The following is a 23,885-nucleotide window of genomic DNA, read 5'->3' on the forward strand; positions in this document are numbered from 1 at the left end:
CCATGGGATTGTTGTTGTTTGCTTTGCGGCACATAAGGGGGTTTTTGGTATTGTTGTTGCTTATGATGAGGGGGCACATAAGCTTGCTGCTGCAGCTGTTGTGGAGGTTGAGTCGGATTTAGGACATTCTGGCTACTCCACCTCAAGTTGGGGTGGACATTCGGCTCATAGTACGTGTTTGTCTGCCTATAGTGTTGAAAGGCAGCACAAGACTCGAAAGGACTGGGACAATTCTCGAGACATGTCCCTCGGCTCCACATCTTCTGCAGACGAAAGGACCATCTGAAACAGCATTTACTTGGTACATCCCACCTTTAGAAGCTCCTCCTAATTCATATTTGTCAAACCTTGCAGTGAGGGCTTCTAGTGCAGCAACAGAGGAAGATTCAGCAGCTCTCCTCTGGTTTCCTCTCGAATTCCCATATTCGGCTTTATGAGTGGCTAAATCATCGATAATCTTCCACCCCTTAGTCTCTCCCATGTTCTCAGCAAATCGGCCATTGGCTGCAGCATCCAATATGGCCCTCTGATCGTCATACAGTCCATTATAGAACTGATTGCACAAGCTTCATTTTTCGAACCCATGGTGCGGTATGGTTCACACCAGTTTCTTGGAACGGACCCATGCTTCATGGAAGTTCTCATCTGGCCCTTGTTTAAAGCTCGTGATCTGAGCTCTAATGGCATTCGTCTTCGAGGCAGAGAAGTACTTTTTGTAGAATGCCAGGGCTAAGGAATTCCAGTCGGTGATCCCATGGGCGGCTCGGTCCAGATCTCTATACCACTCTCTTGCAGTGTCACGAAGAGAGAAAATGAACATGGTTTCCTTGATCTGATCTTGGGTCACACCGGCCAGCGGGGGTATAGAGCAGTAATAATCAATAAAAATCTCCATGTGCTTGGCTGCATCTTTATTTGCAACTCCCCCGAACTGGTTTCTCTCAACCAGGTTAATGTAGGAAGGCTTTGGCTCGAATTTTCTCGCCTCCCCAGGTAGTTCGAATCCTTTGTAGAGATTCGCAGCTGTAGGCTCTGAGTGACTAGCAATGGTTACTTCTTCAGCCATGACTGGGATTTCTGGAGAAGTAACTGTCTCAGCTGAAGAAGTAGAGGCAGGAGATGTAGGTGGATCTCCTTCGAACAGAGCGTTCTCGTAGTAGCTTGACAGAGTACTCAGCTCTTCCTCTGTCGGTAATACCCTTTGTGATCGTCTCAACTCGCGCAAGGATTTCTCGATCTCTGGGTCGAATGGTACTAGTTCACCACCCTGTGACCTGCGCATAAGAGGAAACTACGAAAAGAATATAAGAAAAGTTTAAGAAACGGATGTCCCTTAAACTAAGAAAGACTAAAAATAAAACAACTAAAAATTAGAACTATTGCCTCCCCGGCAACGGCGCCAAAATTTGATACCCGTCGTGAGGTGTCAAAAATAATATTTATAATCTCCAACTACAACTATAGCTAGCGGCAGTCGGGTCGAACCACAGAGAGGCAGACGTAATTTCTAGTTGTTTAAATTCGGTCTAAAGTAACAAAAGGTGGGGGTTTGATTGGGTTTGGTCTATAGCTAAATAAAAGAAAAGTAGACTAATGAAATATATAAAATCAAATATAAAAGAGGTACTAGGATGGTCGGTTCATTATAGTTTCGGCAAAGATATTAAACAGTCTAATTCAAACACATGAGGCGGGAAATAAAGAGGTCCTCTCGGTCCACTCTTAACAGATAGCACCTTTCGATCTCGCTATAAGTCCCTAATATCACTAATACTGACTCTCGTCCTGAAAAGTGACTAAAAATCTAAACTTTACCTATCTTTCTATCTTAGCATAGTTTAGTCATTTTAATTTGGTGATCTAACAACTGTCCCTATCTCTCGATCTAATGGGTCAGTGTTATCCTAAGCATTCAACTAGTCGTGTGCACTCGATTCGTCGAATTAAGAATTTAAACAATTAAAACGAAAATAAAAACCTCGCGTGGTCAGTCGATCGACCAGGTATGACCAGGTATGGCGGTCGATCGACCAACACGCGAATCAAGCCGTGTTCTTTATATTGCCGCCTACACTACAACTCCCCTACATCCCAGCACAATTGATTTAGCTACTCATACTAACGTTGATAACAACAATGAAATTAACGAAATAGACAAAAGGTTTCATGCTTAAAACGAATGAACAAACAATTAACAATAAAGATAATACGATTTCGGGAGACTAACTAACAATTCCTATACTATCAATGCAATAAAGATGAACTGAAAATAGAGCAAGTGAATACCGAAATTGCAGAAGGATCGTAACGGAATGATTGAAATCACAACGAAAATCCAATGCGAAATAGTTTCCCAAACCCTAATTATTTCTAAGAACCGTATGTAAAACTTAATGTAAAAACCTGATGTCGAAACTGATGTTTCTAGGTTACGTTATATAGCAACTAACGTAACTTTATTTCCTAAACCTAACATAACTTTGGGCTTCAAGATTCACGGTCTTTTAATTCTCGTCTGGAATAGCAGTTTGGTCGATCGATCACGATGGTAGTGGTCGATCGATGATCCTCGATGTCTGATAGCTTCGAACCCGCATATTGGTCGATCGACTGAGGGCAGTGGTCGATCGACTGCTCGAGCTGCTATTAGCTTCTAAAATCTCGTGGATTTATCTTTTGGGCCTTGAAATGCGCACCAAGCTCGTTCCTCGGGTGAATACTTCACGTCAATTGCAATGCAGGATAATCGGAGACGGATTTAGCTCGATTTCCGCTGGATCCTTCACATTTCTGCAATAATGTACAAAAATACGGAAGTAGACGGAAATAGGGAGAAATGTAGCATAAACTACATGAATGAGCTCTGAAATGCGTGTAAAATGGGATGTAAAACATCATATAAAAGACACGCATCAGTTGTACCTACTAACCTCACATTAGCCACATTAGCCAAATTTGTCTTGTTTTGACCTTTGTATTCAACTACATTCCATATGGCCTACCCTTGTCAAGCTAGTCTTGTTGGTATATTTGGAAGTCTTTTTGTGATCAATTTATTTGATGTTGTGATGAATATTGGAAAGGTATTGGAATGCGCGCTAGTGACCTATTAGGACTCATACATACTGATGTTTGTGGACCTATGTCAATTACCGCTAGAGATGGTTATAGATATTTTATCACTTTCACGGACGATTTGAGTAGATACGGATATGTCTACTTAATGAAGCATAAAAGTGAGTTCTTTAAGAAATTCAAGGAATACCAGAACAGGGTACAGAACCAATTGGATAGAAAAGTTAAAGCACTCCGTTCAGATCGGGGTGGCGAACATCTTTCAAATGAGTTTGATCAACACCTTAAAGACTGTGGAATCGTTCTACAGTTAACTCCACCTGGAACACCTCAATTAAATGGTGTGTCCAAACGGAGAAATCGAACCTTACTTGATATGGTTCGATCCATGATGAGTCACACGGTAGTGCCTGATTCATTATGGGGTTTTGATCTTTTGTCAGCTGCTCTTATACTTAACCGAAGTCCGACTAAAGCTGTCGACAAGACTCCATATGAAATATGGAAGGGAACGGTCCCTAACTTATCCTTTATTCGGGTTTGGGGCTGCGAGGCTTATGTCAAGTGGAGACACGAGGATAAGCTCAGCCCGCGATCGGTCAAGACATACTTTATAGGTTATCCAAAAGGAACATTTGGTCATTACTTCTATTCGCCTACCGAACATCGAGTTTTTGTTGCGGCTAGTGCGACGTTCTTAGAGAAAGAATTTCTCTAGAACAAGACAAGTAATAGAACCTTCGAGTTGTCGTAGATTCCAGAACCAACAACCGAGGAACGGATGGAGGAAGTTGTTCCTCCAACTGATGATACGGTTAATATTCCTGAGGAACCTAGGAGGTCGGGTAGAGTCTCTCATCCTCCGGACATATACATTGGTATGGTCGAGGAGAATGACGTTTTACTCCTAGAGAGTAATGAACCCGCTACCTATAAAGGTGCCATGACCTGTTCCGACTCCAAGCTATGGCTCGAAGCCATGCAATCCGAGATGGACTCCATGTATGAGAATAACGTATGGAATCTAGTTGATTTACCTAATAAGGTAAAACCTCTACAGTGCAAATGGCTTTACAAAATAAAGCGTTCTGTAGACGCGCAACCAGATACACTCTACAGTGCAAATGGCTTTACAAAATAAAGCGTTTTGTAGACGCGCAACCAGATACCTATAAGGCGCGACTGGTGGCAAAAGGTTTCACTCAAGTGCACGGATTGCATTATGATGAGATTTTTGCACCTGTAGTCATGCTACGTTCCATTCGGACAATCTTAGTGATTGCCGCCTTTTATGACTATGAAATTTGGCAAATGGATGTAAAAACCGCCTTCTTAAACGGTTGTTTGGAGGAAGAGTTGTACATGGTGCAACCCGAAGGTTTTATAGATCCTGAATATCCTAATAAAGTATGCAAGCTTAAGCGCTCCATTTATGGACTTAATCAAGCTTCTCGGAGTTGGAATCATCGTTTCGACCAGGTGATAAAAGAGTATGGTTTCACTCGATCGGTCGAAGAACCATGCTTATATATCAAGTCGAGTGGGAGCAAGATTGTATTCTTGATATTGTATGTTGATGACATACTCTTGATTGGGAATGACATTCCTCTCCTATCTTCGGTTAAAGAATGGTTGAAGAACCATTTCCAGATGAAAGATCTGGGTGAGGCACAGCGCATTTTGGGAATCCGTATCTACCGAGATAGATCACGACGGACGTTATCACTTAGTCAGGAGTCTTATTTGGATAAGATTCTTGAGAAGTTCAGCATGACCAACTCCATGAAGGGGAACCTTCCAATGACGTCTGGGATGCAGTTGAGCAAGTCTCAGTCACCCACGACGCCTGAAGGGATTGAGCGCATGAGTCGTGTTCCTTATGCATCTGCAATAGGATCAATCATGTATGCCATGATATGCACACGTCCAAACGTGGCATATGCATTGAGTATGACGAGTCGGTACCAACAGAATCCATGTACCTACGAAGGACTAAGGATAGGGTATTGACTTATGGAGGAGATACTAAGCTATGCGCAGCCGGTTACGCAGATGCTAGCTTCCAAATGGATCGAGATGATTAGAAATCTCAGTCTAGATTCGTTGTTACTCTTAATGGTGCTGCGGTCAGCTGGATTAGTTCCAAATAGAAAGTTGTAGCAGATTCTACTACTGAGCCATTGAAATATGATAAGCATGGAGGGCATGTTATTTCCATGAGAATTAAATGTGTACCTGAGTTATAGTAGTTGATTATGAATTCGATACATTATCTTTTTCATATACTATTTATAACTTCACCATATTAATATAATATTTTGTTTTTCATGTGGATTGTACTGACATTGAACGCCACAAAGTGAACTGAATTACATTATATTTTTTTTGGTCCGTAATCGCCAATGTGAGCTGATAACTCCGGCTATTATATTGTGCAGTCGATTGATGGTGGGTTCAACGAGCCATAATTCAAACGGTTGACTGATCGATCACAGATGCGAGAATATAACGATACCTCGTAGGACAACTTTTTGTGACAACGTAATGGAGTCCTAAATGTTTAAAAACATTCGGTGCCAGGTCGTGGATAGGACATCCATTGTGTTCCTAGAGTCGATTCTTTTGACTTTCGACTGTCTCTTGAGATTAAGGCAGTTTTTGGGTGACTTTGGTTTTTTTCTCACGGTCTGCCGTAACTGGAGGCTAAGTAGATTTTTTTCTGGGTCATTTCATACTGTGCTTACATCTGCAGGATTCGAGTTATCAGGTATAATTATTTCTCAGGGCCACTCGAGGAGTTGTAACTGAAATGCATGGCCATGCTCGAATGTTGATTCGTTTATCAGTTAAGTTACTCTCTAGTCGGAGAAACCACTCTTGATACAGATCGCTTGTAAAATACGACCTTTGTGAATCCGGATTTGCAAATTGTTTTACATTGAGTGGGAGAAATTTTAGGATATGAGAATCGGTTATCGCACATACACTTGTGAGGACAAGTGGGAGTTTGTTGGAGCTTGTGTCCTCCACAAATTAGTGTGATAACATTAATAAATCTCTTAAAGGTTCACAAGGGTATACTTCGTATTTTAATCAGTTGATTAACGATTACCTAATAACGGTTGACTTGCTAGAAAGTTTGACGTTATTATCATACAGATGGCGGTGATCAACTGGTCCCTAAAGGTCACACCTATAGATTGTGTTAGAGAGATGTGGTTATAGAAATATAATCACATTGATGCCTTATATGATTAAACAGTTAGTCAATGTGTTGATGAGACAATTATTTAATGAAGATTAAATAATATTAGTTGAGACGAATTAACTGTCAATTCTTAAATTGAATATAATAAGTTATATTTAATTAAATGTATGTAATGTTAGCTTGGACGAATTAATCTGTTAATTCGTAATTAAATGTAATCGGTTATATTTAATATCAACAATATGAATGTGTCATAGTGGTAATAGTGAGGGTACTCAAACCATGAGGTCATGGGTTCGATCCTCACTAGATGACAATTTACACATTTTTTACATTTTGGAATAACCGAAAATAAGGAGATTATACTTCTTGCTATTTCGGGATTTGGGCCGAATAATTAGAAAGAAAAATCTACCCTAATCTACCTCATACACGGTTTAAGAGGGATTAGTGGTGATTTTTCTAACCTAATTCATTCTAACTCATTTTTCTTTGCCTCTTATCTAAAAACACAAAAACCTAATTAATCAGTTAATTTTTGGATCGATTCTAGCATAATCAAAGGGCATTTCCTATATCATCTTGGGTGCAACTGATAGGAGAATATCATTGCGATATTGTTCATAGGCCATAAAAGCTAGGACCGAAGGTTATTTCTTAATCTTTTTCAATATTGTTTATGCAATTTAATTTTATGACTAGCTTTCATCATCTTATAAATTCGTTATAGTCCTTAAATCAAAGGGATGCATACAGATAAATCCCACAAGTAAAAGCAGAAAGCACAATGAACCGCGAATAGGGTCACCTACATTCATATAATAATCAAGCTCAGTTTGTAACATTTCGACAGTAAACTCTTTATCTAAAAATTTGAAAAGAACAAATGGCTCAAAAATTCGAGTACTCACAAACACAAGATATTAAATCAGATGTACAAACTGTTGTATATAATAATCTCATTAGTAAGATTAGTCCATTAACAGTTAGCGTGATTACCACAATCCTTAAACATATACGGAGCATAATATATTTTTCTTTTTAACAGATAATTAAAAATACTCTGTAAATTTAAAACGCTAGAGTTAAATACGTATGTAAGCACTATTGTTATGTCACAGACCTTGCGATTAAAAACGCAGCTGAACTAGATGTCACAGACTTGGTGTTTGAAAATTGAAAGGTAAATTTCACCATGACACCATGTACTAGCACATAAAGATCTGTAGGTGCTTCATTCTGTAAGATCACATTTTTTTTGGGTGGATAGTTACTCCGCCATCATTTCAAAACCTTATTGGAAAAAAAATTCATGCATTTCAGGATCAAGAAACATTCATTTCACTGCTAGAAAGTAAGAAAGAAGACATGCTCCTGTTTAATCAAGCCAGACTTGATAATCAACGATTTCAAAATTCACTTACAACTTTTCATATAACTTCATAAAACATATGCCTAACTCCATTCATGGATTGTGCAACTTCTTATTATTTATTATAACTCTTACATCTGAAAGTATAAGCTTGATTGCGATTATGTATAACTCTAAAAAATTTCTATATAACTCTAAGGTTGTTATAAATAATTCTAGATTTTTAAAAAATAATTAGAAGTTTCACAATTAATTACTCGAGTTTTACATAAACTTGTCTGAAGAGTTATACAGAAGTGTCTAAGAGTTATAACTCTAAGATCTCGGTGTATAACTTTAGAGCACACTATGTATAACACTTCCACATTTATGTATAACATCAACGAGTCTTGTTTGCCATTCAATTACTGGAGTTTTGATTAATAGTAAACTAACCCTTGAGTTGTACATTATCAAGTACTTGTGAAAATCTTCTATGTTCCGCGACATCTTTTGAAACTGACGATCCTCACTAGATACAAGCTCGTGATTATGCCCCATGCGGAATCGGTCAATTACTAATACTCCATCCTTCATAAATAGCCTGATATGTGCTTTACACCCTACCCTCTTGGCTGTATATTTCCTCTGTTTCGCAGTTGTTAATCCCCATTGCATTTCTTCTACCCTAATCCCGGTCTCATTTTTTTAATTACTGCCTCGCTTTTCGGGACATATGTGAATCCCTCTCTGTTGCAAACCAATAACTTTGACTTTATTTCACAGCCGCGCCATTTTTTCGTCGTATACTTCCGAACATCAAACCCAGAGACCAGTGCATAAATTTTATAAAATGCACTGCCTCGTCGATTTCAAAACATTGTTGTCCTACACAAGGTGTAAACTCCGCTGCCAAATGCTTACAATACTCAGTTTCCCGCTTCCTTACGACCATCTGAGTAGAACCATACATCCATGAGATGATTAAGGAATGTATAACTCACTGCACATAATGTATAACTCCAAACATAGGATGTCTAACTCACTGCAGATAATGTATAACTCTAAGCATATACTGTATAACTCTAGGCATAGAATGTATAACTCTAAGCATATAATGTATAACTCTAAGCATAGAATGTATAACTCTAGGCATAGAATGTATAACTCATTGCACATAATGTATAACTCTAGGCATAGAATGTATAACTCTAAGCATAGAATGTATAACTCTAAGCATATAATGTATAACTCTAAGCATAGAATGTATAACTCTAAGCATATACTGTAAAACTCTAGGCATATAATGTATAACTCTAGGCATATAATGTATAACTCCAAGTATATAATGTATAACTCTAGGCATATATTATATAACTCAACGCATAGAATGTATAACTCACTGCACATAATGTATAACTCAAAGCATATACTGTAAAACTCTAAGTATATAATGTAGAAGGTCAACCCCAACACTGGAGTTTCACAATTTTGGCTGAAATTATACATCCTACAACTTCAATTAATGAATGTATAACTTCAGCTATAACATGAATAACTATATCAAATTAGGTTGTTTAGTAATATTTTTTATGCAAAATTTAGGGTCAGAATTACAGGAGTTATATACTCGATTAACTGAAGCTGTAGGAAATTGTGTAAGAGTTACACAAAATACCGCTGGAGTTATAACACGATCTATATAAAATTTTATGATTATTGAGATTCTATTGTTGAAGTTATACATATATGGGTTAGAGTTTTACTTAAACCCACTGAAGTTATAATTCGTTCTTCATCAATCTTTTAAATTTCCATCATTTTTGCCATGAACAACATGCTACAACAATAAGCAAGACACAAATAACAAAGATTGCTTTGATGAACACGATGAAAGAACAATGATACCAAATGAAAGAACAAATTTAATGAACACCATGAAAGCACAATGATACCAAATAAAAGATTACTTTGATTAACACGAAGAACCGACACAAATGATATTCATGAACAACAAGATACAACAATAACCAAGACACAAATAAGAAAGCAAATAAGTTACCAACATTCAGAACTCACCATCGACAGCAACTTCAATCTGCATATGATCGATTTCACGAACACTGGCTGTCATTTTGATCGTCTTTTTGTGATGAACAATGACAAATTATTTATCTTCAACAAAGCGAATGAAATTTATGCGGAAAGATGATGTATTTAAACAGTGGGAATGAAATTTCTTTTCTCTTTTTGATGATTTATAATGGATTTGCAGAATTATTCACGTTTTTTGGATGATTTTTATGGGTTTTGCTTGTTGAGAGGTTTTGAATGGTGAAAAGAGGAGGGAAGCGTGCAAAATGAATTAGGAGGCTTTGTTTATTGCTATTGTCCGCGGGATGGTACTGCAACAAGTACACAAACAGTGTGTTTGTCTACCCTCTCTCATACAATCACCATTTCCTTTTTTTTTTTGCTCTAAAAAACGGCCCCTCTCTCTTTATCTCATCCATTGAATTCACTCATCCAAGGGCTTTTATGAAGACTTAGGGCCTTATATGATATAAGGAACTTATGAGAACCCTTCTATACATATATATAGATATATAGATATATATATATATATATATATATATATATATATATATATATATATATATATATATATATATACATATAGAATCGGGATCGTGTACGAACTAATAGTTCGGTGCGAACTTACGAACTCAATAATAGCCCTTTGATTGAAATAGATCTTGATCCCATTTAAGGCATTAACAATGACTACTACAAAATGAAGCGATAGCAACACTTGACTTGCAACATTTTTGTAAATTGTTGCATCTTAGAGAAAATAGGTAGGATTGCAACACTTTTTTAAAAAACGTTGCATAATATAGTCTACCGCAACACTTTTACATAAATGTAGTATTTTCTTCAATTAAAAAAAAAAGAAAAAAAAACAAAAAATTAAAGCGTTGCATTTTTTGACCTGAAATGTTGGCGGTATTTTTTGGCGGTCGTCAAATGAAAAAAATAAAAAAATAAAAACTCTCATCTTCTACATAGTTTTGGCGGTAGTCTAAACTAATCGTCACATACACATTATACCCTCATCAAAACAATCACATCACTTCAAATTCTAGGTTTAATATTCCCAAATCATTCCTCTATACACAGCACGCTGATTCAATTCGATCGGTGAAGATTCCTTCATAGTCTCTAATCGGCTTTATCTCAGGTAATTTCAGTAATATTCAATTTTTTTTTATCAGAACTCTTCTTTATAATTTGTCTTTGAACGAATTGGGTTTTCAGTTGTGTTGATTGGTATGATATATGATATTCACATTGAATTACGATATTTAGTTGGAAGCCTAATTGTTTCTTATAAATTGTTAAATTATATGAGTTGATATTTGATTTCAAAGTTCCTTGGATAAATAATTGAGTGCGATTGTCTTCTTTTGTGAAATTAATTCTATAAGACGGTGTTACATTGTAAGACGGTCTTCTATTGATTGTATAATTTGTAATTTTGTAATTATGACTTGTATAATGGTTGATGCAAATGAATTTTAATCCTGTCAAAATTATTTATGTTCACTGTAAACAGAATGAATGAAGTGCTTGTAGTATGAGCTTGATTGAAACAAATAATAGAATTCGACTAATTGATCATAAAGGAGTATTTTTTTAATTGAGATACACATAAAGGAGTAGTTTTTAGTTGAGTTTATCATTATTTATAAATAATTTATTCCCATTTCAAATATTATTCCAACCATAAAGTGATGAGGACAGATAAAAGTTGGATGCATTTACCTAGGCGATTGCCCGAGTATGAAAATGGGGTCATTGAGTTTCTAAACGCATCATTTTCTAAGGTTGTTGTAGGAGGTCGGATTAGATGTCCTTGTAAGCGATGCAAAAATCGCTACTGGTTACGGAGAGATGAGGTCTTTGATCATCTAAAAGCACTCGATTTTGTTGAAAATTATGATGAGTGGATCTTCCATGGTGAGGAACCATTGCAAACTCAACCTTTCATTGAAAAACTAGATGAAGGGGTGAGTTTTATGGACAATACTGATGAATTGTTAAATGACACATTTAGAAATGGGTTTGAGGGATCTACTGGGTAGAAGATGGTCTAAATGATGAAGTTAGAAAGTTTTATAAGTTGGTCGAGGATGGCAAACAAGAGTTATACCCTGGCTGTAAAAGATTTTCTAAACTCTCTTTCTTGATACGATTGCTTTTGTTTAAGACCCTTTATGGAATTAGCAATGTCGCATTTAATGATCTTCTAGAACTTTTGAAGGAAATGGTTCCATGGGCGAAGATTCCTCTTAACTATACTGAATCCAGAAACATTGTTAAGGACTTAGGACTTCACTATATTAAAATATATGCATGTCCTAATGATTGTATGCTATTTTGGAAAGAGAATGAGCAAGCTGATGAGTGTCTTGAATGTCATACCTCTAAATGGAAACCGTGTGAAGAAAATCAATCTCAAAAAAAGACTCGAAAAATTCCAGCAAAGGTTTTGTGGTATTTTCCACTAAAACCTAGATTACAACGAGTATATATGTGTTCAAAAACTGCAGAATTTATGACTTGGCATGCCGATGAACGTCCAAAAGATGGGTATTTACGACACCCCGCGGATGGGCTAGCTTGGCAAAAGTTTGATTCTCTATACCCCTCATTTGCTAGTAAACCTAGAAATGTGAGGTTAGGTTTAGCTTCCGACGGATTTAATCCATTTAGGACAATGAGTGTTGCTCACAGTGCAAATCAATTATAATTTGCCACCATGGATGTTTATGAAACCAGAGTATTTTATGTTATCATTACTCATTCCAGGACCTGAGGGTCCCTGTAATAACATCGATGTAACCCCTGGTTGAGGAGCTAAAGGATCTTTGGACTGTAGGGGTTCAAACGTATGATAAATCTAAGGACGAAACATTTACATTGCATGCTGCATTGGCTTGGACAATAAGTGATTTTCCCGGATATTCAATGTTGTTGGGATGGAAAACAAAGGGTAAGTTTGCGTGCCCTAGTTGTAATCATGAAACTTATTCATGTTATTTAAAACATAGCAGAAAAATGTGCTACATGGGTGGCCGCAGATTTCTAGATATTAAACATTCATGGCGGTGAAACAAGAGGTTATTCAATGGTAAGGTTGACTCAAGACTTCAACCTAAACCCTTAACTGGGTGTGATGTGTTAGATGAGGTATCTGGTCACTACAAGAAAAATTAGTTTGGGCGACAACACGAATTAACATGGCCAACAAAAATTAGACTCGTTGCACAATAATGTAAACATGGACAACAAACCATATTTTGTTGCTAAAGCGTAACTTTTGTGCAACGAAATAATATTATGTCGCCCAAATATTATGTTGTGCAACAAATATTAATATTTGTCGCCCATTTGCTAATTTTACGCAACGAAATAGATAATTGTTGCCATTAAACCGCTCCTATCGTCGCCTTTAGATAAAAAAAAATGGCGCAAAAGTAGGCGCAAAAACATTTGCCTTGAAATTTTTGTTGAAACCAAGAAAACCCCTAATTTCCCACTAAATCTAGAAATTTCACTAAAACCCCCTCAATTCATTCATACTGTAAAAATCAAAACACAAAATGCAAGTCATTCACACTGATATAAGCAATTTGTGTAGAAATCTTCATCTTCTTTGTTGTCCCTCTACACAGATCCCCTAAGGTACGCCTCACTTATGAATTTGAGTCGAAGAACATTAACAACGGAACCCTAATTTCTATCTTTTATCTTACTTTGATGCAACTGTTCAATTTAGGAGAAATTGATAGGTCGCAAGTTAGCAATTCTGCAGTGAAGGGAAGGATTCACTTGGGAATTAGCTAGAAAAATAAATAAAAGATAGCAATAGAATTTCAGAGGAAAGGTTAATTTCATTGATTTTGTGATGCCTCTTCCATACATTAAGATGCTCTATATATAGTGATGAGCTTAGGATGCTTAAAAGTAATGACTAGGATAATGATTCATAATGATCTCTTAATTGTGCTTCAACGGGTTGATTCCTTTCTTTTTGTCCTTATCCTTCAGGTGGTTACTGCTGCACATGATGGTGTAATCCCTCACATGCTCAATGATTGGAATGACGTCATTTCCCTTGCTTCCAGAAGATCCTCCTGCCAGCACACCATTTGTCAGTATGTCATTCTCACGCCTTTTTCTTATGCTGTCAGCAAAGTGTAATGCTGCCTTTTCAGAATGCAATGTTGCAGCAGTAGTTTCACCAGTGAGTACAGTGGCATCAATACCTTCCCCTTGAATTGATCCTTATCCCCAAGGATCAAAATTTGGATATTTCCTTTTGATGTCATACAGAAACTCCCATGTTGCATCTTCTATTGCTGAGTTTGACCATTTAATTAGCACCTTGGTGACATTGATCCTTCCTCTCTTTGCGGTTTTCCTAGCAAGAATCATTTCAGGAGCTTTAGGAGTATCAAGCTCCTCTTCATAACTGGATACTTGAGGAGGTATACTGCCATGGTATCTCTTGAGCAAGGAGACATGGAATGTGTGGTGCACCCTTGCTCCAGGAGGTAATGACAGTTTGTAGGCTGCGGGTCCTATCTTCTCTAGGATTAAATAAGGGCCATAGTACCTCTTTGCCAGTTTTTGGTTACTTCTTGCAGTCAGAGAGCTTTGTCTATACGGTTGGAGCTTAAGATAGACATACTCTCCTACCTCAAATACCCAGTCACTCCTCTTTTTATCTGCTTGTTGTCTCATCCTGTTTTGGGCCCTCATGAGATTGTTTTTTATACTATCCAGAGCCTCCTCCCTCGCTGCCAAGGTTCTGTCAACAGTATCCACCTTGCTATCTCCTGTTAAGTAAGGAATATGCAAAGGAGGTGGATGACCATATAGAGCTTCATAGGGTGTCATTCTGATGGAGCTATAATATGTAGTGTTGTACCAAAATTCAGCTGAGGGTAACCATTTGCACCAGTCAGTTGGGGTCTCATGACAAAAGCACCTGAGGTATGTTTCTAGGCACCTGTTAAGAACTTCTGTCTGCCCATCAGTTTGAGGGTGATAGGAGGATGATGAATTTAGGGATACCCCATGAACAGAGAATAATTCTTGCCAGAAGGTGCTCATAAATATTGGATCTCTGTCAGAAATTATTGCCTCTGGCATTCCATGGAGCTTGTAGATGTTGTCAAAGAATGCTTGAGCAACTTCTGTGGCACTATATGGGTGTTGTAGAGGAATGGAATGAGCTGATTTGCTCAATCTATCCACCACCACTAAAATTGAGTCCATACCCATATATTTAGGGAGGCCTTCAATAAAATCCATGCTAATGGATGTCCAGATGGTGTTTGGTAATGGCAAAGGTTGGAGTTTGCCCGGATAAGCAGATGCATCATACTTGCACTGTTGACAGGTGATGCACTTCTGAACATAGGCATGGATATCGTTCTTCTTTCCCTTCCAATAGAATTTCTGAGCTAGCCTTTTGTATGTTCCTTCAACCCCAGAGTGCCCGCCTTGCAAAGAGTCATGCATGATTGAAAGCAATTTTTCTTTTAAACCTTTATAATTGCCAACAACCAGCTTCCCCTTCCTTTTTAACTGATCCCCCATCCATTGATAGTGTTTGTGAGCACTTGGATTTTTCTTAAGTTCATCAACAATTTCCAGTAGATTAGGATCATTAAGCCATGACTCTTGTACAAGGGTGTAGAGATCAGTGCTCAATGCACTAATGTACAGTTGTAATAACTCTGAACTGTGAACTCTTGATAAGGCATCAGCAGCTATATTCTCCTTCCCCTTCTTATATGTAATCTCATAGTCATAACCCAACAATTTAGCCAGCCATTTGTGTTGTAGAGGACTCGTTATCCTTTGTTCAAGCAGGTATTTGAGACTCTGGTGGTCTGTTTTGATGATAAAGTGTCTATCAGCCAAATACTGACCCCATTTAGTCACTGCATGGATAATGGCTAATAATTCTTTCTCATATATTGACAGTGCTTGATGCTTTACTGAGAGAGCCTTGCTGATGAATGCAATTGGATGGTGATTTTGCATAAGTACTGCTCCCAATCCTTCACCAGAAGCATCTGTTTCCACCACAAATGGAATATCAAAGTTAGGTAAAGCTAGCACAGGTGCGGTTGTAAGAGCCTCCTTCAGATTTTCAAACGAGTGCTGAGCTGACGAGTCCCATTTGAATGCATTCTTTCTGAGTAGATTTGTGAGTGGTTTGCTGATAACCCCATACCCTTTTATAAATCTTCTATAGTAACCAGTAAGCCCTAGGAAGCCCCTTAGTTGTTTGACATTTCTTGGTGTGGGCCATTCCTTAACTGCAGCTATTTTTTAGGGTTCAGTGGAGACTCCTTCTTTTGAAATGATATGGCCCAAGTATTCCAACTCCAAAGCACCAAAGCAACACTTGCTGGCCTTGGCATAAAGTTGATGGTCCCTCATTAGTTGCAGTATTAGGGTAACATGTTCCAAGTGCTCCTTCATGTTGGGACTATACACCAGTATATCATCAAAGAAGACCAAAGAAAATTTCCTTAAATATGGCTTGAACACCCTATTCATTAGGCTCTGAAATGTGGAAGGTGCATTGGTCAAGCCAAAAGGCATGATCAAATACTCAAAGTGCCCATGATGGGTCCTAAAAGCTGTTTTGCACACATCCTCTGGCTCCATTCTCAACTGGTGGAAGCCTGACCTTAGGTCAAACTTAGTATAGTACTGTGAACCATGTAATTCGTCTAGTAGTTCTTCAATCAAGGGAATAGGAAATTTATCTTTTATGGTCTGTTTGTTGAGTTCTCTGTAGTCTACACACAACCTCCATGTGCCATCTTTCTTTTTCACCAAGACTACAGGGGAAGCATATGGGCTAGTACTGTGTCTAATAACCCCACTCTCTAGCAATTCTTCTGTCATTGCCTCTATGATATCCTTTTGAATGAGGGGATACCTATAGGGCCTGATCTTTACAGGTTCAGTACCACTTTTCAAACAAATCTTGTGGTTGTGTCCAGGTCTAAGGGGAGGTAGACCCTTAGGTGTTTCAAAGACATCTTCATACTGGTCCAGTAGAGCTCTTAGCTCCGGTGCCACATCCACCTCGGGTGTATTAAGCTGCAATGAGAAGAATTGTGCTCCACTGTCATCTTGCTGATGCACAATAGCCAGTTGACAGCTCTCCTCTACTGCTCGTCCCATATATTTTAGAGATGGTTCCTTAATTTTTGTCTTACTAGTCCCTTTGAGGACTATTCTTTTGCCTCCTTGATTAAACTCCATGATGAGATTTTTAAAATCCCAGGTAATAGGGCCTAGTGTGCCAAGCCATTGCACCCCTAAGACTGCATCACACCCTCCAAGAGGTATAGCAAAGAAGTCAGCTACAAACTGAGTATCCCTTATTCTCCATTGGAGTTGTGGAATCTTGTGTGAACAAATGAGTTTACCCCCATTGGCTACAGAGATATTGAATGTTGACACAGATTTCAGAGGTAGTCCCAGTTTCCTAGCCACACCTACATCAAGGAAATTGTGGGAGCTCCCACTGTCAACCAGCATGCTCAAGATTTTCTTCCCTACCTGCCCTGGTATTCTCATTGTTTGACAGTGTGACTGTCCTGCTAGAGCATATGTAGATATTTGGGCTATCTCCCCATCCTCATTACCTTCATGTGAGCCTTCACCCTCTTCTTCTTCCTCTTCAGATTCATCCAGCATATATAATTGCTTTCTTCCCTTACAAACATGCCCTGGAGTGAACTTCTCATCACACTTAAAGCATAACCCCTGGGCCTTTTTAGCCTCAATCTCAGCAAAATTAATGGGCTTAAATTTTGATGGGTTAAATGGGCTGTTGGTGGGTGATGTGTAAGGAGGTTTTGAGTTGGTCTGTGCGTTGGAAGAGGATGATCTGGGTGTGAAATTTTTTTGAGGTGTGTTTCTTGTGGAAAAAGAGGTGAGTGGATGAGAATTGTTTTTCCTCACCTTGAGAGCGGTCTCTTGTAACTTAGCCAAGCCATAGGCTTCTTGGATGCTCTTAGGTTTTAGCATACGCACCATTAATGAGATATTATCCTCCAAACCAGTCAGGAAACAACTCAGTGCATAGCTTGGATTAAGGCTTAGTCTGCTAAGTAGAATATCAAACTGGTCATGGTAGTCCTGTACAATCCCCTTCTGTTTTAGCACTAGCAGCTCAGACATAGGATCCTCATAGATATCCCCAAATCTAGCTCTAACAGCCAGTTTATATTCTTCCCAACCCAGAGGTACAATGGATGTTCTAGCCTTAATGAAACCTTGATGCCATGCTAAAGCTTTAGACTCTAAATGCATAGCTACGTGAGTTACTTTAGCTATATCATCAAGAGTATCCACAGAAAATATTGTTCACATTTAAATATCCACCCGTCTACATCACTACCATCAAAAATAGGGAACTTAATCTTAGGGGTTCGAATAACAGAATTATTATTAGGATGAGGGCCATTACCAAGCTTTTCGTGGATCTGTGTGGATAGGTTTGATAGCTGCTCTTCCATTTCTGCAATCTGAGCCTTGAGTTGCTGAACTTCGTTTGGTTCTCCTGGTGCCATTTTGTATCTGACGCTCCTTGGTTTAGTGAATCTTTTGGTTTTTTCTGAAAGGTAAAGATGGACAAAGGAAGGGATATTTTTTGGTTTTTTCTGATTTCTTTCTCTAATTTTGTAATGATTTAGTGAAAAAACAGGCCAAGGAATTTAAAGCTCTGATAACCAAATGATGCAACTGTTCAATTTAGGAGAAATTGATAGGTCGCAAGTTAGCAATTCTGCAGTGAAGGGAAGGATTCACTTGGGAATTAGCTAGAAAAATAAATAAAATATAGCAATAGAATTTCAGAGGAAAGGTTAATTTCATTGATTTTGTGATGCCTCTTCCATACATTAAGATGCTCTATATATAGTGATGAGCTTAGGATGCTTAAAAGTAATGACTAGGATAATGATTCATAATGATCTCTTAATTGTGCTTCAACGGGTTGATTCCTTTCTTTTTGTCCTTATCCTTGAGGTGGTTACTGCTGCACATGATGGTGTAATCCCTCACATGCTCAATGATTGGAATGACGTCATTTCCCTTGCTTCCAGAAGATCCTCCTGCCAGCACACCATTTGCCAGCATGTCATTCTCACGCCTTTTTCTTATGTTGTCAGCAAAGTGTAATGCTGCCTTTTCAGAATGCAATGCTGCAGCAGTAGTTTCACCAGTGAGTACACTGGCATCATACTTTCAGTCCATTTTGAGGCCTCAATTTTAGCGAAATGTAAACCTATACTAGTAGGTTAATATTTATATATTCTGTTAATATTATCTTCTAGTCTTATATGATTGATTTGAATTGTAGATTAGTTTCCAATCTCAAAGATCTATCCTTTATCTTCGGCTTGTTTTGATGTCATTGTTGATGTTTTTGCATTCTGGCTGGTACAAGTCCTATATTTTTTATTTACTATTAATTAGGTGTTTGATAGATGATATTCTTACATAAAAGTTCATGATTTTTTTTTAGTTATCAATTTTTTTACTGAAATTTGGTTTTTTTTTTTTTTTGAATTATCATCGAAATTTGGTGTATTATGTTGTTTAGGTCGTTCCAGGTTAAGGAGTTTCACCTTTCAACTTCGTTATACTTCATTAATGAGATTGATCATATTGTAAATTTTGTATTATTGCAGTTTATGTTTTCTCATAAGAAGGTATTCCTCTGTTTTCATAAGCATGTGATGTAAAGAGCAACTGGATATTGGAATTTGTTACGAATTTGATACTCCCTCTGTCCCGGTCATTTGTTGTCCTTTTTCATTTTAGGGTGTCTCAGTCATTTGTTGTCTTTTCTATTTTAAGAATGAACTTGATGAGTAATTTGATCATTCTCATTCAATTTGTTCCACTTGTCATTTAGTTATTGGCCTTTTCCCCATTCCTTGGTTTTTGTGTCAAAACAAAAGGATAACAATTGACCGGGACGGAGGGAGTATTAGTTAAACCTTTATACCACACATGAAAACCGGGGACCAAGTTTTTTTTACTAATTTGTCTTTGTTAGTTTCCATATGTGTGGTCTCTCTCAATATAGCCTTAATGCTGAACTTGCCAGCCAACTGGATATGTGACTTGTATTCTTGAAAGAGCCCACCAAACAGTATTAGTGGGTAAATTGTGAGAAATGATTTGCTTGTGTTGCTAGATGTAACTTGTGAGAAATATTGCTTCTCAATTTACAAAGGCTGATACGACATTGAGATTACATCTCAAGCCTATATTTTCTGTTTGCTTGCTCACCTTGATTTTGTGGCCGTTGTTAATGCAGATGGATTCAGTTATTTCTCATGCACAATCAACCCTTGGTGCTCTTGTATTTCAGCGTTCAACATTTGGGGCCATTAATTTAAAGCTCAGTAACGTTCGAAGTCGTCTTCCCCAACGGTATGAATTAGTTTTATAGTTTTAACCTGCCATTTTTTTACTATCGGTTGATAACTCTTGTTACTGTCTGGTTAAATGCAAAGGTATGATGTCCTATAGAAAATTCCAAGGATATTGATAGGCTCGTATTTCTACTATCTATTTAGCTTATTTTATACATAATAAAGTGGCATTGGGACGTAATTTCACATGATTTACGTCACATTTACAATATTCTTAATGCCGGGTTAGTAATGGAGTTTTGAGCAATGATCGGAAGCAAAGGCATGTCTTGAAGTCTACCATGGTACAAAATATCTACAAGCAAGAAGGAAGACTAGGTAAGACATGAACAAGTGAAAGGATGAAGCAATTGAAGATTTGAAGTGTTGTTTGCATATGGATCGACTTCAAATGGGTATATCTTGAGTTCTAGAGCTCGTATCGATGCAAGGCCAAGTGGAAGTGAAAGCTTATGTTTTTAGCTTTTCAACGATAAGTCACACGCCTCATTTGGCCAAGTAACGAGGGAGATATGACCTTTCGAAAAAGTGCTGTCCAGGCCAAAAACCGCACGGTGCGGTTTTCTCAGTCCCAAAACTCGCATGGTGCTATTTTCTTGCTGTTCTGTTTTCGCCAAGCTGCATTAGCTTTGTTATTTGAGGCCCATTACTCCCAATTAGGTTTAGGCTATAAAGAGGTGATTACATTAGGTTTTCACACATCTCTCATACCATCTTAGACCATCCCCAAGCAGAAGGTCGAGATAATCAGGTCACCAATATTTTTCCTCTTAACCACACCTTAATTATCTCGACCCACTTTTATCCTCCCAAGCAGAAAGTCACGACCTAGGTCAGCAACCCAATTATTTTCCACTTTCCAACCAATGAGAGACTGCCACCTACCGGGTCACCATACTCAGCCAAAGGTCACCTTCCCTTTGTTTTGACGGTTGTACTTTTTTTTTTTGTTTCCAGCCAATGGGAGAGCGCCACCTACCGGGTCACCAACAAGGTCACCAACTCAACTCAAGGTCACCAATTGACCCTGAGTTATTCAAGGTCACCAAATTACCACCTTAATACTCCTTAATTACCGTCATTAGCATGACCCAACAAGGTCACGACCCAGTTGATGACCTTGCTTGGGCATGGTCTTATGCTACTTTAATTAATCAAGTTGTAATTTTGGGGAATTATTCATCTTTGTTATTGGGTTTAGATCTAGCATGGAGAACTAATCTCCCTCTCTTAATCCGGCTCAAAGGTGTAATCTTTGGTTGTAGACTCTTTAATTTTTCCTTCATTTTCATTATCATTGTTAATCCTTTGTGTTTATTGTTTAAATTTTGGAATCCTTGTTTATATTGAGTAATTAAGTGTGATTTCCTTGTTGCTTAATTAATCAAGTTCCTTAATTTATTGTTGTTGGATTATTAAGTGTGATTTCCTTGTAATCTCATCTTTGGAACACCTTGTTATTATGCTAATGAATGTGATTTCTTCTTGGCTTAATTAGCAAGTAAAGGATTAACTTGTAATTTGGCATTAATCGTGATTTCATTGTGTCTAATTACCCCTATTGAATCTCTTGTGCTCATATCTTCTTGTTAATTTGACCAATGTATGTGATTTCTACTTGGTAGAATTGATAAGTTGGGTTATTTGATTAAGTGTGATTTCCTTGTCATTTGACCATTATTAAGGAGATTTAAAAGATTTATCTTCACAATAGGGTGATAATATATAATTAAAGGATTGATTTTGTGGTTTTATTAACTAAAGTGTCTCACTTTATTGAGTCGGATTAAGTCTCTCTCAAATTTGATAAATTTCCATCTCAAAACTTGCTTGTTCAATTACTTGTTGCTTACTCTTGTTTGAATTGTGCTTTGTTTTTGTTACTTTTGAAAACATACCAAAACCCCCCCTTTTTACATACTTGTTGTTAATTTGTCACAATTGTTCTAGTTGCTCTTTTAAATTCACCATTGCAAAACCCCCCTTCTCTTGGGTTCGATCCCTTTGCTTGCTATTTTACTAGTTTAGAATTAGTATTAATTAGTACGTATTTTGGTATATAAATTGTTAATTTGACGTCTTAAATAGCGACGTTTTAGGCGTGTCAGGTATACAAATGGATCTTGATTTTGGAGTATGTCCCTTTTCTCATTGCATGTGTGCTAGTAGCTTGGACAATGGGTATACAAATGGATCTTATTTTCAATACGTTTGAGATCGGCTGTCTCGCTCTTTCAATAATTCACAACGCCTTCACATTAGAGGTACATATTTATCCTCTCTGTAGATAGGTATACAATGATGTTTTGTATAGTTGTCGAGAATCGAGAATCATGATTAGGCCTGTTGTGTGTAATTAATTCCTCTTTGTAGATGATGAAATATTTGTAATTACGTTTTACAATATGGTGTACACAAATTCTCATTATAGACGGGCACTATCTGTCTATACATATAGACGGATATCATTTCCCCTCACAAATAACCCATTTGCCATAGAGTGGGAAGCACATGGGGGCGCCCCACCTTGTCCTCCCTACCCATTTTATTAGAGGTCTTTATCCGTCTATTCGCCCCATCCGTTTATACGTATAGACGGATACCATTTCCCCTCACAAATAACCCATTTGCCATAAAGTGGGAAGCACATGGGGGCGCCCCACCTTGTCCCCCTACCCATTTTATTAGAGGTCTTTACCCGACTATTCGCCCCACCCGTCTATACCAAGACCTATTGTATGGTGTATAAGGCATTTATCAATCTTATAAATTTCCGAGTAGTATATACTGACTATGTTGATTATGTAGTTGGTGAGATCACTAGTATTACTGGAACCAGACAAGATTCGCGTTTTTCCCAAATTAATTAGATTTAGATAATGCCGTGGAAAAAATTGAAATATGTCTAATTATGTTTTCTTTCAGATGTTGTTTAGACAAATGTGATTTGGAGGCTGCATCGACATATTTGGAGCTTCTTTTTTTGCTTACTACCCAGTACCCAAGCATCGAGATCCTATTTTGTTGAAGACTATTGTATCAATGTAAATTTATGGAACTTCTCGAGGGTTCATTTTTAACACATCAGTTTTTTTCTTTAAGTGGATCATATTTGTATATATGACGCTTATATTTATTAATGTTATATTTCTATCCAAGATTTCTATCCAAGAAACTCTTCCTTTTTACCAAAATGAATTTAATTACTAGTGCTCGAAAGAAAACGTGAACGATTAAGAGTCGTGGATAGAAATTGTGTACTGCATTTTTTATGTGATTAAAATCGGAGAGGTAGGAATGAAAATAATTATTGCTGCCAAAGCCAACAATACATGGGTGACGAAAATGTTGATGCGCATTATTCTCTCTTTCAACAACGATTTATCATTTTGTTGCAGAAAAATGATTAAGGGCGACAAAATAATTCGACGCCAATAGTGGCCTCATTGGCAACAAGCATAGTTCGTTGCACAAAATATATATTGAGCGACAATACTAAGTCGTTGCACAAAGTTTACAATGGGCAATGAAATCCATTGTCGTTGCACATGTGGGAAAGGGCGTCGAGCCTTGGGCGACGAAGCCACGACGAAATAATTTTCGTTGCACAAGCGTATGGGCGACGAAAACAGCACTTTGGGCGACGAAATGTTTTGACGCCCAAAACAGTTTTTCTTGTAGTGGGTTTTGTGAACTCTTT

General features: G+C 37.7%; 1 long non-coding RNA gene across 3 annotated transcripts; it reads left to right on the forward strand.

The window, feature by feature from the left end:
- The first annotated feature begins 19,799 nt into the window (after positions 1 to 19,799).
- On the forward strand, positions 19,800 to 23,343 carry LOC141634382 (uncharacterized). 3 transcript variants are annotated; one of them, XR_012539111.1, is made up of 3 exons: positions 19,800 to 20,183; positions 22,294 to 22,449; positions 23,111 to 23,343. It is a non-coding gene; the product is annotated as an uncharacterized LOC141634382 (long non-coding RNA). The 3 variants fall into 3 exon arrangements; XR_012539109.1 differs by having other exon boundaries at positions 19,801 to 20,183; positions 22,285 to 22,449; XR_012539110.1 differs by having other exon boundaries at positions 19,809 to 20,183; positions 22,355 to 22,449.
- The last annotated feature ends 542 nt before the right edge of the window (positions 23,344 to 23,885 follow it).

Source organism: Silene latifolia, chromosome Y, assembly GCF_048544455.1.
Source record: "Silene latifolia isolate original U9 population chromosome Y, ASM4854445v1, whole genome shotgun sequence".
Taxonomy (NCBI): Eukaryota; Viridiplantae; Streptophyta; class Magnoliopsida; order Caryophyllales; family Caryophyllaceae; genus Silene; species Silene latifolia.